The sequence below is a fragment of the Euprymna scolopes genome, chromosome 27, assembly GCF_053919585.1.
Source record: "Euprymna scolopes isolate OS-2025 chromosome 27, ASM5391958v1, whole genome shotgun sequence".
In the NCBI taxonomy this organism is placed as follows: domain Eukaryota; kingdom Metazoa; phylum Mollusca; class Cephalopoda; order Sepiida; family Sepiolidae; genus Euprymna; species Euprymna scolopes.
The window spans coordinates 21,232,903-21,247,924 of NC_136508.1; the positions used below are offsets into that span (position 1 = coordinate 21,232,903).

The window sequence follows — 15,022 nt, forward strand, 5'->3', positions numbered from 1 at the left end:
ATACTACACTTTGATCTTGGCCATAAGGCCAAGAAAAGGTCGGGTATCACCGAGCAAGTAAGGCACAAGGCCGATATTTAATGCGAGGATTGAAGGGGAAATTGGGAGCAACTTCCCGAAGAGTAGGGGAGCTGGATAATGATAATTGGTATGAAGGGTTGCCCCTACATTGACAAGGTCTTATATGTAAGGTTTCCTCCACATATGATCTTAACTTGCAGTATTTCCCGGAACAGATGGTATTTATTTGCTCCCCCACTGAGCAAATTAGGCACAAGGCCGTTTTTAATGTGAGGTAAAAACCAGCTCCCCTAAAAGGGGTCACTCTGGTACCAAAAATAATAATTGTCCCAGTATAGAGGGTTTCCCCTCCATTGACTGGTACAAATTATCTTAAGTGCAGTATTTCCCGGAACAGATACTACACTTTGATCTTGGCCAAAAGGCCAAGAATAGGGTATTTATTTGCACCCCCACCGAACAAATAAGGCACAAAGCCGAATTTTTACGTGAGGAGTGTAGAGGAAATGGGGACCAACTTCCCGGGAAGTATGGGAGCTGGATAATGACAATTGGTATGAAGGGTTGGCCCTACATTGACCAAGGTCTTATACAGGGTGACTCAAAAAAAAAAAAAAAAAAAAAAACGGGCATCTAGAAAAAAAAAGGCCAAAGACCCCAGTGTGTTGATGTTATGTTTTGAATATAATAAACAAGTTATGACCAAAGTTGCATTTAATTTGGACAAAACAGTAAGAAACGGGACCTAATTAGAGCTGGGGCCCGTTTTTATGGGTCACCCTGTATGTAAGGTTGTCCCCACATATGGTCTTTTCTTGCAGTATATGTCGGAACAGATACTACACTTTGAGATATTAAATCTTTTATTCATGTTAAAAAAAATACAGTCAAAATCAACGATGAACAAAAAACTTAGGCACATGGCCAACTCAAAAGGGGGGATTTTAGGGGTCGTTGGTCATCCTTGTCACTCCAGAACTAAACAAAGTCAGAAGTATCTCCCAGCTAGTATCTTCTTTCACCATAATACCGCATTCACCCTTTCATATTTGGGGACGTCCTACTTAACTCCCAATTTTTAAAACATTTTTTATTGACGTGTAAAAACAAAAAAGATAACAATAAAATGGTACAATACACTTTGATCTTGGCCAGAAAGCCAAGAAAATCGAAAAAAGCTAAGAACAGCATCTATTAGGAACAGACCTTTGATCTTAACCAAAAAGGTCAAGAACAAAAGTGTTACAGACAGACCGACCGACAGGCCCACCGACAGACCGACCCACTGTGAAAATCTGAATAAAAAACTGGTAGTCGTCATCATCCATAACAGCATACTAAAATTTGAATCATTTGCAAAAGATAGGAAAAGAATTATAGCAATTATTTATTTAGTGTCGAAATAGAAACGTCCAAAATAAGGGACACGATTGTGAAAAACAATGTAAAACAATAATAAAAATGCATGTACATTCAATATTTAGTAAATGAGAACGTCGATTAGAATCGTATCAAATAACCCTGATATTACACGAAAAACGCTGCCTGTATATAAAAGAAGGCTTCCTTCAGACTCGAGAGACTATAGATACACACTGTAAAGGTGCCTGCGGAGGTATTTTGTGGCAAGAGTTGTGCAATCTCCAACAACACATTTCCTGAGTCGACATTCTTACATACCAGTTAGAAAATGGAGGTTATATACGACTGGAAACAATACCGAGATAAGCGGAGAGCACATACAGGCTTTAGTGTTCCCAAATGGTCACCCATTTTGTACGAGCCAATCTCAACGTTGCTTGACTTAAGTGATCAGACGAGAACCGGCGTGTCAACGTCATTATGCCGTACATATGTCTCTCTATCTCTCTCTCTCTCTCTCTCTTTATACATATATATATGTATGTATATATGTATATTTATGTATATATATATGTATGTATATATGTATATTTATGTATATATATATATATGTATATATATATATATGTATATATGTATATTTATTTTAAATATAATATTATTTTGTATTCCTGCACGTCACCAATTAAAAACGAATAAAGAAAAGTTATAAGCTTTTATACTTTTCGTATTCTTTTTTATTCATATATATATATATATATATATATATATATATATATATATATATATATAAGCATATGCCTGTATATATATATGCATATATATATATATTATGTATATATTTTCAGTATTGACTTCGATTGTGCTCCATATAAACATAGAGCCAAGTAGTATGTTTTCAATCTCTCTTTCTTTATATATATATATATATATATATATATATATATATATATATATATATATATATATATATATATATAAAGAGAGAATATATATATATATATATATATACTTGTGCCCGATATTATTCATACCCCCTCTTGAAAATTGAGTTTATTAGGTGTAACTTTGTAAGAATTTATTGTTTACGTCCATATTGATATATATTCTTAATAAACCTCTTCTGATCATTTTCGTCATTTTAAAATCTCGGGATACTTGTAATAAAAGAAATATACAGCTATTTATAAAATCTGCAATGTTCAAAAATAATCATACCCCCTTATTTTTTCAGTATTAATCGAGTTTCTGACTGTTTGTTTCCTGTTTGATTCTTATTTTGAATGCTTTTATACAACCTTTGATTAATTTCATTTCGTTTTTTTGCATTTTTCAGAAATTAAAATGATATCAACTGAAAACCAAAAAAAGAATAAAAATTATTAGAATGGGGAAGAAAAAAGAGCTTAGTAATGATCTTAGGACTAAAATTGTGAATTCACATAAGGATGGTTTAGGTTACAAGGCAATTTCCAAGAAATTTGAGGTCCCTACAGCAACAGTACAGAGCATCATCAAAAAATTCCAGAGCCACCACACAACAAACAACTTGATTGGTAGAGGAAGGAAAAGGAAACTGTCTGCTAGAGCCACCAGGAATATTGTAAGAAGTGTTAATGCAAATCCAACCACCACTACTAAGGACATTTTAGAAAATCTGGAGTCTTCTGGCATAAAAATATCAAGGCAAACATTGCAAAGGACTCTGCATGAAAATGGTCTGAAAGGAAGAAGACCAAAAAGGACTCCATTGCACACCGGAAAACACCTTGCAGCACGTCTAAAGTTTGCTAGGACCCATGTGAATTCTCCAGAGTCCGTTTTCTCAAGTATTTTGTGGACTGACGAAACAAAAATTGAATTGTTTGGCCATATGGATGCTTCTTACGTTTGGAGGAAGAAAGGAGAAGCTTACAACCCAAAGAACACCATACCCACGGTGAAACATGGTGGTGGTAGCCTAATGTTTTGGGGCTCCTTTTCGGCTAGTGGTCCAGGTAGTTTGGTCAAGATAGATGGAACCATGAAGAAGGAGCAATATTTGGAGATACTCCAGAAAAACATTAGACAGGATGCGGAGAAGCTCCATTTAGGACCAAACTGGGTCCTTCAACAGGATAATGATCCAAAACATACTGCCAAAATAGTCAAGAAATGGTTTGAGGATAATCACATTAATGTTTTGGAATGGCCTAGCCAGAGTCCCGACCTGAACCCTATCGAAAACCTCTGGCACATATTGAAAACTGAGGTTAAAAAGCGGAAACCTAGAAATTTGAGGGATTAAGAGAACTACTGCATTGAAGAATGGTAAAAAATCAGTGTTGATGCTTGTAAAAACCTTGTTGATAAATATCCAAAACGGTTACAGGCAGTTATTAAGAATAAAGGGTATGCTATTGACTATTAGTAAGAGAGGTATGAATAATTTTGAACTAGTGCCATTATTGTTTTTCTTTGTATAATGCTTCAAACTTGCATAATTTATTTATTTGTTGAGTTTAAATTAAATGCTTATGCTTGATTTATTGTCTGAAATCCCTTTAATATTGTCTATCTTCTGGTTTGAGCAATATTCTTATAGAAATCTCAAAGATCCGAGGGGTATGAATAATATCGGGCACAAGTGTATATATCAAGAAAGAGAGAATATATATAATATATATATATATATATATATATATATATATATATATAAAGAGAGAATATATATATATATATGTATATAAAGAAAGAGATAATATATATAATATATTACATATATTACGTTTTTGAATGAGCTTCTCTTTTTAAGAGGATATACCTCGAACCCTTTTCTTTCTTCATTTCATAGTTTCCGCTTTCCGTGTTACATTCGACCATCCACCCCACATCTATCAGACTCACCTGTGACCTCTCAACCCTGTGTAGAACAAACATTTCCTCTTTGGGAAATCTCCTCCACTGATTTCCTGCCAATTATCTACGAATTCCGTTCATTTCTCGAGAAATAATCGCACTCTTTGACCCCCGCCTCCACGCTGATTCATTAGCAGGAAACGCGAGTCGCATTAGGCAACGGCGAGTTGAATAGTCGAAACATTTTATACATGGGCATGGCTTGTCAACGTAAGACCCCAAGTCGTTCACAAACCGAGTTTTGGGAACCATTTTTCAGGCAGTCAATTCCCCCGTGGATGAACGAGGAAAGGTGGCTTCCGCTTTTTCGCACAGGAATAGAAACATAAATTTAGATACAGAGGACAGATAACAAAGATCTCCACTGAGGCGCATGAAAATCCAATACATATATACATTTGTTTTCCTCATTCCATGGAGTTTCAAAAATGAGTCTTTTCTCTAATCAGAGGAAAGATTAGCAAAATAAAAGTAAATAATTACTACTGTTAGTGCTCCATATAATAATTGAGCCGAGTAGTATGTTTTAATTCTTTCTTTTACTATCTCTCTCTCTCTCTATATATATATATATATATATATATATATATATATAAAACCAAACTCATTACTATATATGCATATAAACTAATATATATATATATATATAAAACCAAACTCATTACTATATATGCATATAAACTAATATACATATATATATATTTGTAGTAATCGACATACAGTCCTGTTTTGCTGTATAACACCTCTAGCACCTCTCCCAAGTTCAGGATCGAACCTAGGACTGTCGCGTTTACAGTCGGCAGCTTTACCCCTCGACCACGGAAGCGACACCCGTAAATAACCCGTCTGTATGTCTATTTAAACAAACATCCATCCGCCACTTGTAAAGTGCTCAAACCACCTGTTTGTAAACAAACCGTGAGCTTTGCATTTTTCAACCAATTAAGTAGCGAGTTGGATCATTTACAACAGTGTTCAACCAAATGGGGAGGGGGCTTTATATATATATATATATATAAATAAGGGGTTAGTCACCAACAATGTGTATTTTTTAACATTATTTTATTATTCCGTGTCTTGGTTTTTATTGAGAATTATGGTTAGATCATTGTAATAATGTTTTTAAATCATAAAAAAGAATTGTTACAATGATCTAAACATAATTCTCAATGAAAAACCAAGACACGGAATAATAAAATAATGTTAAAAAAATACACATTGTTGGTGACTACCCCCTTATTTAAATATACATCTTTCTTTCGTTGGACTTTCTTAACCCATTTATATATATATATATATATATATATATATATATATATATATATATATTTATATGTATATTTGTCAGGCGCTATGTATAAGTACATACCGAGTACTTAGTATGATTATAAAATCTTTGAGAATTGTACTGTATTTCTTTTTACAAGTTTTAATGAATCTATATATAATGAAACTTTTCTTATATTTGAATTCATATCTTATTAATATCAAACATAATATAAATTGCTTATAATCAAATTATTACATCAAATTATGTAAATATTAATATACTTGTCCGACGTGCGATAACACAAAGAATATCACTATCACAAGCATCTATTAATGAGAAACGAATTACCCCCCTTTCTAGTAATTCTTATCAATTAAAAATCATTAAAACAATTTTCTCTCTAAAGATTTTCAATACAAAAGCATATGGCTGTTTTTTTACAGTTTACAGCTATTTAATTTTATAATATTAGACAGTAATGTTGAGAGTAGATTGTAAGGCTGTTTTTTTTACTATTATAGTTTTAAAAAATGTGCAAGTAATCTGACATCGTTTCCTTTATATTTTATATGAAAAATTGTTCAGAAGAGTAATTTTCTGCCACAAATGCAAATTTTAACAATTCAATATTTTTATTTTGCTTTAAAAGGTTAAAAAAGAATTTTCTTTTTTAATTCCTTGTCTGCTGTTTTATTTAATTTTTATTTATTCTATTTATAATGTGCATTGAAAATTTTCAACTTCCGTTGAATTCCCACGGGCTCTGCTAGTCTATATATTAACACTGTAGCGCCTTTAACGTATGTCACGTATACGTGTGCCACGGTTTCCAGATTATATATTATTCGATAAGGTCATCTTATTTATTTAAAATAAAGATAGAAGCTGATAACATAGAAGGAATATTTAGTATATATATATATATATATATATATATATATATATATATATATATCCACTTACCTTGTGTTTCCTTTTATAAAATTAAATGTTTTTAACTCTTTTTCAAGATGTCTTTTAACATGTTTTATTAATCATTTGTTCATATATATATGTATATATACATATATATGTATATATATAATATATGTCACATATATGTATATATATATATATATATATATATATATATATATATATATATATATATATATATATATATATATATATACCACTGATGATCCCTTAAATGACCATTAGTACTATACTATACTGAATTCGAGAAAGCAAGTTGATGCAGTGATTGAAGGTTTGTAAATTAATTACGAACAAATTAAAATAGTTTTAAAGGTTAAAAAACTTTCAAGTTTATATATATACATATATATGTATATATACATATATATATACACACGTATATATACACATATATATACATACATATATATATAAACTTGAAAGATTTTTAAACTTGAAAACTATTTTTTAAATATATATATACATAAGTATATATATATATATATGTATACACACACACACACACACATATATACATATATGTATGTGTGTGTGTGTGTATTTTTCTTTATTACATTTTGTCTCGGTAGCCGTGACAAACGTATATCTTATTTTTCTTTTATTGATATCATTGGAATTTTCCCCCTTTTCCTTGTACGTATTTGTGAATTATTCCATAGATTTCGGACTTTTGGATTATTTAGGACCATCTTCCAATTACGTGATTTCCTTAGATTTTTCTTGTGCAAATGGACATTCAATTAACTTTCTTGGATTTATATTTTTGGATTTTAACTTCATTGGATAATTTACCTTTCACCAGACTATCTATGCACGTGCAATCACCTTTTTCTTCACCATATTTTCTGTGCTTAACTTTTTGTTATCAAGTAAGATCGTTTACTTACTTGCAGTTTCATCAAATACTTTGTATGCAAAATCCGATCCCGCAGTTTGCTAATTCCTACCCTCTGATGAGAAGGAAAGTATTTATTGAAAACTCCGCGGATTAAGGACTATCCACTTATTAAGTATTTCCTTTTCAAATTAAATATGAAATTTGACTCTTTTTCAACGTGTTTTTAACATGTTTTATTAACTATTTGCTCTTCTATATTCTTCTATGAATTTTTGTAAATTTTAACTTAAAATTTCTATTTTGCAGATCATTATTATTTAAGCATATAATACTAAGTGGAAAAATTTATCCTAAAAACCGTTAGACCGCATCTTGGCGAAAATATAAAAAACCGAATTACAGAATTAAGGCAGTCAAAAAGTATTTACAAGCAGATTTTAGACATTTTAAGAAAAGAAAATGTGACAACATGTCTTTCTGTAGTGAAGCGAATTTGTCAAAAGTTCGAATTCGAACGCCTGGTAAAAGGGAAATCTGGATCTGGTCGCCCTAAATCATCCATTTTGAAGGATAACCACAGGCTTAAATTAACTGTTTTGAAGGATTGGAAGAAAAATTATGTTGACCATAGCAAGGAATTCAAAACAGGTGCTTGAAATTCTCTTTCTAGATATACACTATATAGACGAATGAAAGAAATTGAATTTTCTTCTAAAAGGTGTACAAAGAAGGTATTTTTTTTTTATCTAAGAAAGAGATGTTTCTCATGTTACGGCAGGAAAGATACGAACTGGTTCAGGAATGTTTTTTGGTTAGATGAATAAAAATTTTATCTTGTCGAACCGTGCAATCGAAGAACTGGAGGAAGGTTTTCTCCAAGTTGCATAAAAACGACAGTAAAATACATGAATGGGGAGGTAATGGTATGGGGAACTTTTACTGCAGCAGGAGTCGAGGAACATATTAGATGTGAGAAGTCAATCAATGCAAAGGAATACATTCGAATATCAGAAACAGGACTGTTACTAAGTATCCAGAACCTAGAAATATCCAAGAACATTGTTTTTCAACATGATAGTGCCCCTGCACACACCGCTAAAGTCACAAGAAAATGGTTTTCTGATAATTCAATTAATGTGAGATTTTGGCCAGGTCAAAGCCCCGATTTTAACTCAATCGAGAATATTTGATCCACAATATCTCGTGCTTTTTTCGAATAATGACAAATTGTGGGAAACTGTGTAAAGCGAATGGAATCGCATCGCCTCTTCGCAGTGTTCCATTTTGATGGAGAACATATCTAAAAAGGATTGCTCTTTTAAAGAAATCAGAACGGAATGCGATTCCATCCTAAGCATTAATTAAAGTAAATGTCTTGTTCTTTGTTATTAGTGTCGTTTAAGTTTCCTTGTTCAATTGTTCGATATAGCTTTTAGTGCAGTAGAATATATAAAATTATATTTAAATATATATATATTTTTGCTCACGATTATATATATATATATTTAAATATATATATATATATACATATTTAAATAAGGGCGTAGTCACCAACAATGTGTATTTTTTAACATTATTTTATTATTCCGTGTCTTGGTTTTTAATTGAGAATTCTGTTTGGATCATTGTAATAACGTTTTTAAATCATTAAAATCGTTTTTACGCGTTTCAGACGTTCTGTGAAGCGTCCTCGTCAGAAAATATTTTCAAATGTGTTGGAGATGTAAAAATGGTACTTTCGTAGTTCATTTTAAGTGTTTCCAAGGGGTTGAGGCGTGTAATTTTTATTACTCTTTTATTGGGCTTATCGAGGCTGCTGACCTCGACTGTATTCACTCTCTCTTTCTGCTTGTGTTTTTTTTTCCTTTTCCTTTAGGGTAGGTGTGTGTGTGTGTGTGCGTGTTCGTGTGTGTGTTTTCTTTTATTGGTTTGAGAATGTGTGTACTGTTTTATAGTATTATGAGGTTACATGCTTCCCTAGGAAGGTGACTGTGATCTAAGGTCGTTACTAATGTGTACGTGTGAGGAGGGGGGGCCAGCTCTTCTGAAATAAGGGTAGGGATGCTTTCATTCTATTTTGATATTTATTTTTTGGATTCTTGGATTTTAGTATTGTGATTTTTCGTTTCAGTCTTTTCAGTATATATATATATATACACTTGTGCCCGATATTATTCATACCCCTCGGATCTTTGAGATTTCTATAAGAATATTGCTCAAACCAGAAGGTAGACAATATTAAAGGGATTTCAAACAATAAATCAAGCATAAGCATTTAATTTAAACTCAACAAATAAATAAATTATGCAAGTTTGAAACAGTATACAAAGAAAAACAATAATGGCACTAGTTCAAAATTATTCATACCTCTCTTACTAATAGTCAATAGCATGCCCTTTATTCTTAATAACTACCTGTAACCGTTTTGGATATTTATCAACAAGGTTTTTACAAGCATCAACACTGATTTTTTACCATTCTTCAATGCAGTAGTTCTCCAAATCCCTCAAATTTCTAGGTTTCCGCTTTTTAACCTTAGTTTTCAATATGTGCCAGAGGTTTTCGATAGGGTTCAGGTCGGGACTCTGGCTAGGCCATTCCAAAATATTAATTTGATTATCCTCAAACCATTTCTTGACTATTTTGGCAGTATGTTTTGGATCATTATCCTGTTGAAGGACCCAGTTTGGTCCTAAATGGAGCTTCTCCGCATCCTGTCTAATGTTTTTCTGGAGTATCTCCAAATATTGCTCCTTCTTCATGGTTCCATCTATCTTGACCAAACTACCTGGACCACTAGCCGAAAAGGAGCCCCAAAACATAAGGCTACCACCACCATGTTTCACTGTGGGTATGGTGTTCTTTGGGTTGTAAGCTTCTCCTTTCTTCCTCCAAACGTAAGAAGCATCCATATGGCCAAACAATTCAATTTTTGTTTCGTCAGTCCACAAAATACTTGAGAAAACGGACTCTGAAGAATTCACATGGGTCCTAGCAAACTTTAGACGTGCTGCAAGGTGTTTTCTGGTGTGCAATGGAGTCCTTCTTGGTCTTCTTCCTTTCAGACCATTTTCATGCAGAGTCCTTTGCAATGTTTGCCTTGATATTTTTATGCCAGAAGACTCCAGATTTTCTAAAATGTCCTTAGTAGTGGTGGTTGGATTTGCATTAACACTGCTTACAATATCCCTGGTGGCTCTAGCAGACAGTTTCCTTTTCCTTCCTCTACCAATCAAGTTGTTTGTTGTGTGGTGGCTCTGGAATTTTTTGATGATGCTCTGTACTGTTGCTGTAGGGACCTCAAATTTCATGGAAATTGACTTGTAACCTAAACCATCCTTATGTGAATTCACAATTTTAGTCCTAAGATCATTACTAAGCTCTTTTTTCTTCCCCATTCTAATAATTTTTATTCTTTTATTGGTTTTCAGTTGATATCATTTTAATTTCTGAAAAATGCAAAAACCGAAATGAAATTAATCAAAGGTTGTATAAAAGCATTCAAAATAAGAATCAAACAGGAAACAAACAGTCAGAAACTCGATTAATACTGAAAAAATAAGGGGGTATGATTATTTTTGAACATTGCAGATTTTATAAATAGTTGTTTATTTCTTTTATTACAAGTATCCCAAGATTTTAAAATGACGAAAATGATCAGAAGAGGTTTATTAAGAATATGTATCAATATGGACGTAAACAATAAATTCTTACAAAGTTACACCTAATAAACTCAATTTTCAAGGAGGGGTATGAATAATATCGGGCACAAGTGTATATATATATATATATATATATATATATATATATATATATATATATATATATATACGAGCAGAGGCGCCCGACGTTGCCCGGGTGTTTGGATGTGTATGTTGAGACAAAAAAGTGGTAGTAGGAAGGCAGGCTCGAACCCGTAACGCAAAGAAGGAAAAGAACGAGGTAAAACCTAACGTTTATGTTGTTACGACCACCGACATTTTTTAAGCCTAGACAATTTAAAGGAGAGGATAACTTTAAAAAATATCGGCGAAAAAATTGACCCCCCCCTGTAGAAAAGTGCCTAGTTTAAGGGGAAGATATTAATGTTTTTAGCCAATTATTCGATATTTGTCGTATGAAATATCGAACTTTAAGACAATACTGATCTTGCTAAACTCCGTCGCCTCTATTGAAAGTTTAAGGCAGACACGCAAACAGACATACATACATGCATTTATATATTGGTAACTAAAAATTTTCGACCCAAACTGATGAAAAAGCTTGCCCTATCTCTGAATAGCCTTCATATGAAATTTCAAATATTTAGACCTGAAATTGTCTGAGTAATTTGGAAGAGACTACAGAGGTCAATTTTTTTAAAATTTGACCCCTATTATGACCCTTTAAAATTTATTGGGCTCAAATCAAGTTATTAAGTAAGATCCATGTCCAAGGACCCTATATCTAAAATTTCAAGTGTTTAGATCCAAATTGTCGGAGGAGTTTGGTAGAGTTCTCAAAGGTGAAATCGTTGAAATTTGACCCATTCACACTTAAATTTCTGTCCGAAAACGGATCACAGAGAGTTTCCCAAATCTCAGTACCCTGTATATCAAATTTCGAATATGTAGACTTAAAATTGACAGAGTTATTGCGTAGGAAAATGTACACAGACACACAGATACACATACCCTTTCACTTATATATATATATATATATATATATATATATATATATATATAGAGAGAGAGAGAGAGAGAGAGAGAGAGATAGATATAAGTCGCCACTTATTTTTTATGAGACGGATTTTTATTATTAATTATTTTATTATTGAATATTAAAATGTGGGTAAAAGGTATATCCATGGGCATGCAGATAACTAGCTCTTAACCGTCATCAACTCTGGTCAGGGTCGAACTCATGACACCAGCATCTGCATCGATGACTCTTAACTTGTATGCACAATAATGATTCTTTATGTTATCTTAGTTTTAATAACTACACCTCGAAACATAGTCATGTCAGTGTAGCGTTTGTACATTTGTGACCAAATAAGAATATTAATATATGTACAAATAAATACACAATTCGTTTAATTATAGAGCGAATGACAATTCTCTTAAACTGGGTTTGAATCTTTATTTCAAAGATGACTTGTCAACACTTATTGGCGGTGTTGACACCGTCTCGCAGAAAAGACGCTAAAGAGAAGACGACCTATTTTTTTTTTTGTATTCATTATATTCATCAAATGCAAATAATCAGCGTTGAAATGTCAGGTCGGGAATTTCATTGGACATTTTATCGTAATGCTGGGCATAATTCTCTTATCTAGGAGTCGAAACCGATAGAATGAAAATTACGTGTTCCATCTTGTTTTAAACAAGGCGGTAAAACGTCAAACTGTAATAAGGCATATGATTAATAAATCTGAAGAATACGTTGTCGCCAATTGGAGGATTTAAAAGTTTGTAGATCCCAATTACGGGGATTTGGAATGTGTGTAGTACCCAATTAAGAGATTTGAGGAGTGTTTATTTCCCAATTAGGCAATATAGAACGTGTAAGTCCCCCAATTAAGGTATATGCAAAGTGTGCAGTTCCTAATTCAGGGATCTTGAAAGTGTGTAATCACGAATTAGGTGGTTTAGGTTTGTTTTTTATTTTTAGTCCGGAATTAGAGGATTTATAAGTATTAAGTTTATAATTAGGAGATTTGAAAAAAAAATTGTGTTGCCCAACGTAGGAGAGTAATAACTAATTACGTTCAGTACAATTCGTAATTGTTAGCCGTTTGTCATAACGATTACAGTGAGCGCTTGTGAGTAAGAATACTTGGTTTCAATCTTTGCTAGCGTCATATCAAAGATTCAGAAAAAAGTACATAATACGCTGGGGAGATTAAATGTAAGTCGAATAATCGTGAGAAAAAGGGGACACCCTTCCCACATCACGATGTCGTAATGATTGAAACAAGAGCTACTGTATCATTCTCGATTATAATCGAGAATGATACAGTAATTATTTATTTATTAATTTATTTATTGATACAGTAATACATTACAATAAAATGTCGAAATGATACAGAGAATTATATTATAATATAATAGCTGCTGATGCTATTCTCTATCTATATAAGAGCCAGGTACGTCCAAGGATGGAGTACTGTTGCCACATCTGGGAAGGAGCTGCTAGAAAGGACTTGGCCTGCCTTGATAGAGTTCAAAATAGACTTCGTAGCCTCGTAGGAGATGTCCTTTTCTCTTCCTTGCAACCTCTGTCTCACAGAAGAGATGTTGCGAGTTTGTCTCTGATGTATCGTTATTTTCATGGAAAGTGTTCGACTGAGCTTCAGTCTATGGTCCCCCTCTCGCAAAACTTTCACAAGAAACACTCGTCTAACTGTAAACACTATCAATAATTCCCCCCACTCTTTATCTGTGCCTAAACCTAAACGTAGATTCCATAAACAAAGCTTCTTTCTTAGAACTGCTCGCCCGTGGAATTGTCTTCTGTTTTCCTGCTTTCCGGCTGACTACAATATGGTTGTGTTCAAGTCTAACTTAAATAAGTTCTTGATGAGCCGTTCCATATAAGTTATCAAATTTACCAAATTTTCATTACTAATGATTACTATATTGTCCAATTTCTAATGTACACTCTTTAACCCTTATCCTTGAGTGGCCTCTTGGCCTTGATAATGTGGTGATGCCTATGTAAAAAAAAAATAATTTTCTTTAACGTTTAACGTACGTTCTTTCCAAATAAAAAGCGTCCATATTTAATTTATTTCATTCTATTGAAATATCATAATGAAGAGCGGTTTTTGAATAAAAGTGTTTCAAACGTAACAGTTAATTCACGACAGTTCGCTGGACAATAATATCTATCAAGTTAGAGATAGTCTAGAACCAGCAATTTGTATATTTATAGCTACATAAATTAAAGCCTTAGTGGTCGTTTTTGACTAACGTTAATCTTAAAAACTAGTGAACCAATTGCCTTTAAATTGTTATATATATATATATATATATATATATATATATATATATATATATATATATGTGTTCTTTATTCATTTATATTTATATATTTCCTTTAATATATATAACAATCGTTCTTTAAAGCTCAGTGTAATTATAGAGCATATAATGAATAAATGAAAACGTTTATATTCCAAATTTCATAATGTTGACCATCTTACAATTTATTTTTTTAATTCATTTGACACTTAAAAAACCTTGACTGTATCTGTTTCGTAGCCCCAAATCAATCACTTAATTATTATATCAACCAGTAAATCTATTTTGCCCTTAACTCATCAGAAAGAAATAGTAACTATCAATCAGATTGCTACCTCACATCTTCGAAGTCAGCTTGAAAGTCCATTCCAAAGTTCACCCGGATGTGCTGAAAAATGTAGTGATCCTCTGGTGCAATTAGGTAGTCGCTAGCAGACACAGGATATCGCAGATGAGCTTGGGCCCCGCCCATAAATCCAAAAGAAACCCAGGCTTGGCTTCAGAAGGAATGCTTTGACCTTGTACCCTTATCTCGCTAATACCCTTCTCCTTCGACCTTAATCCGCTGGACTAGTTTAAATGGTCACATATCGATAACGTCACCAATATGAACTCCCACAATACCAAAGCCATTCTGATCGCCGCCATCCG

General features: G+C 32.7%; 1 pseudogene; it reads right to left on the reverse strand.

Moving 5' to 3' along the window:
* Window positions 1–320: 320 nt before the first annotated feature.
* LOC145249149 (U2 spliceosomal RNA) lies at window positions 321–458 on the reverse strand (annotated as a pseudogene).
* Window positions 459–15,022: the final 14,564 nt, after the last annotated feature.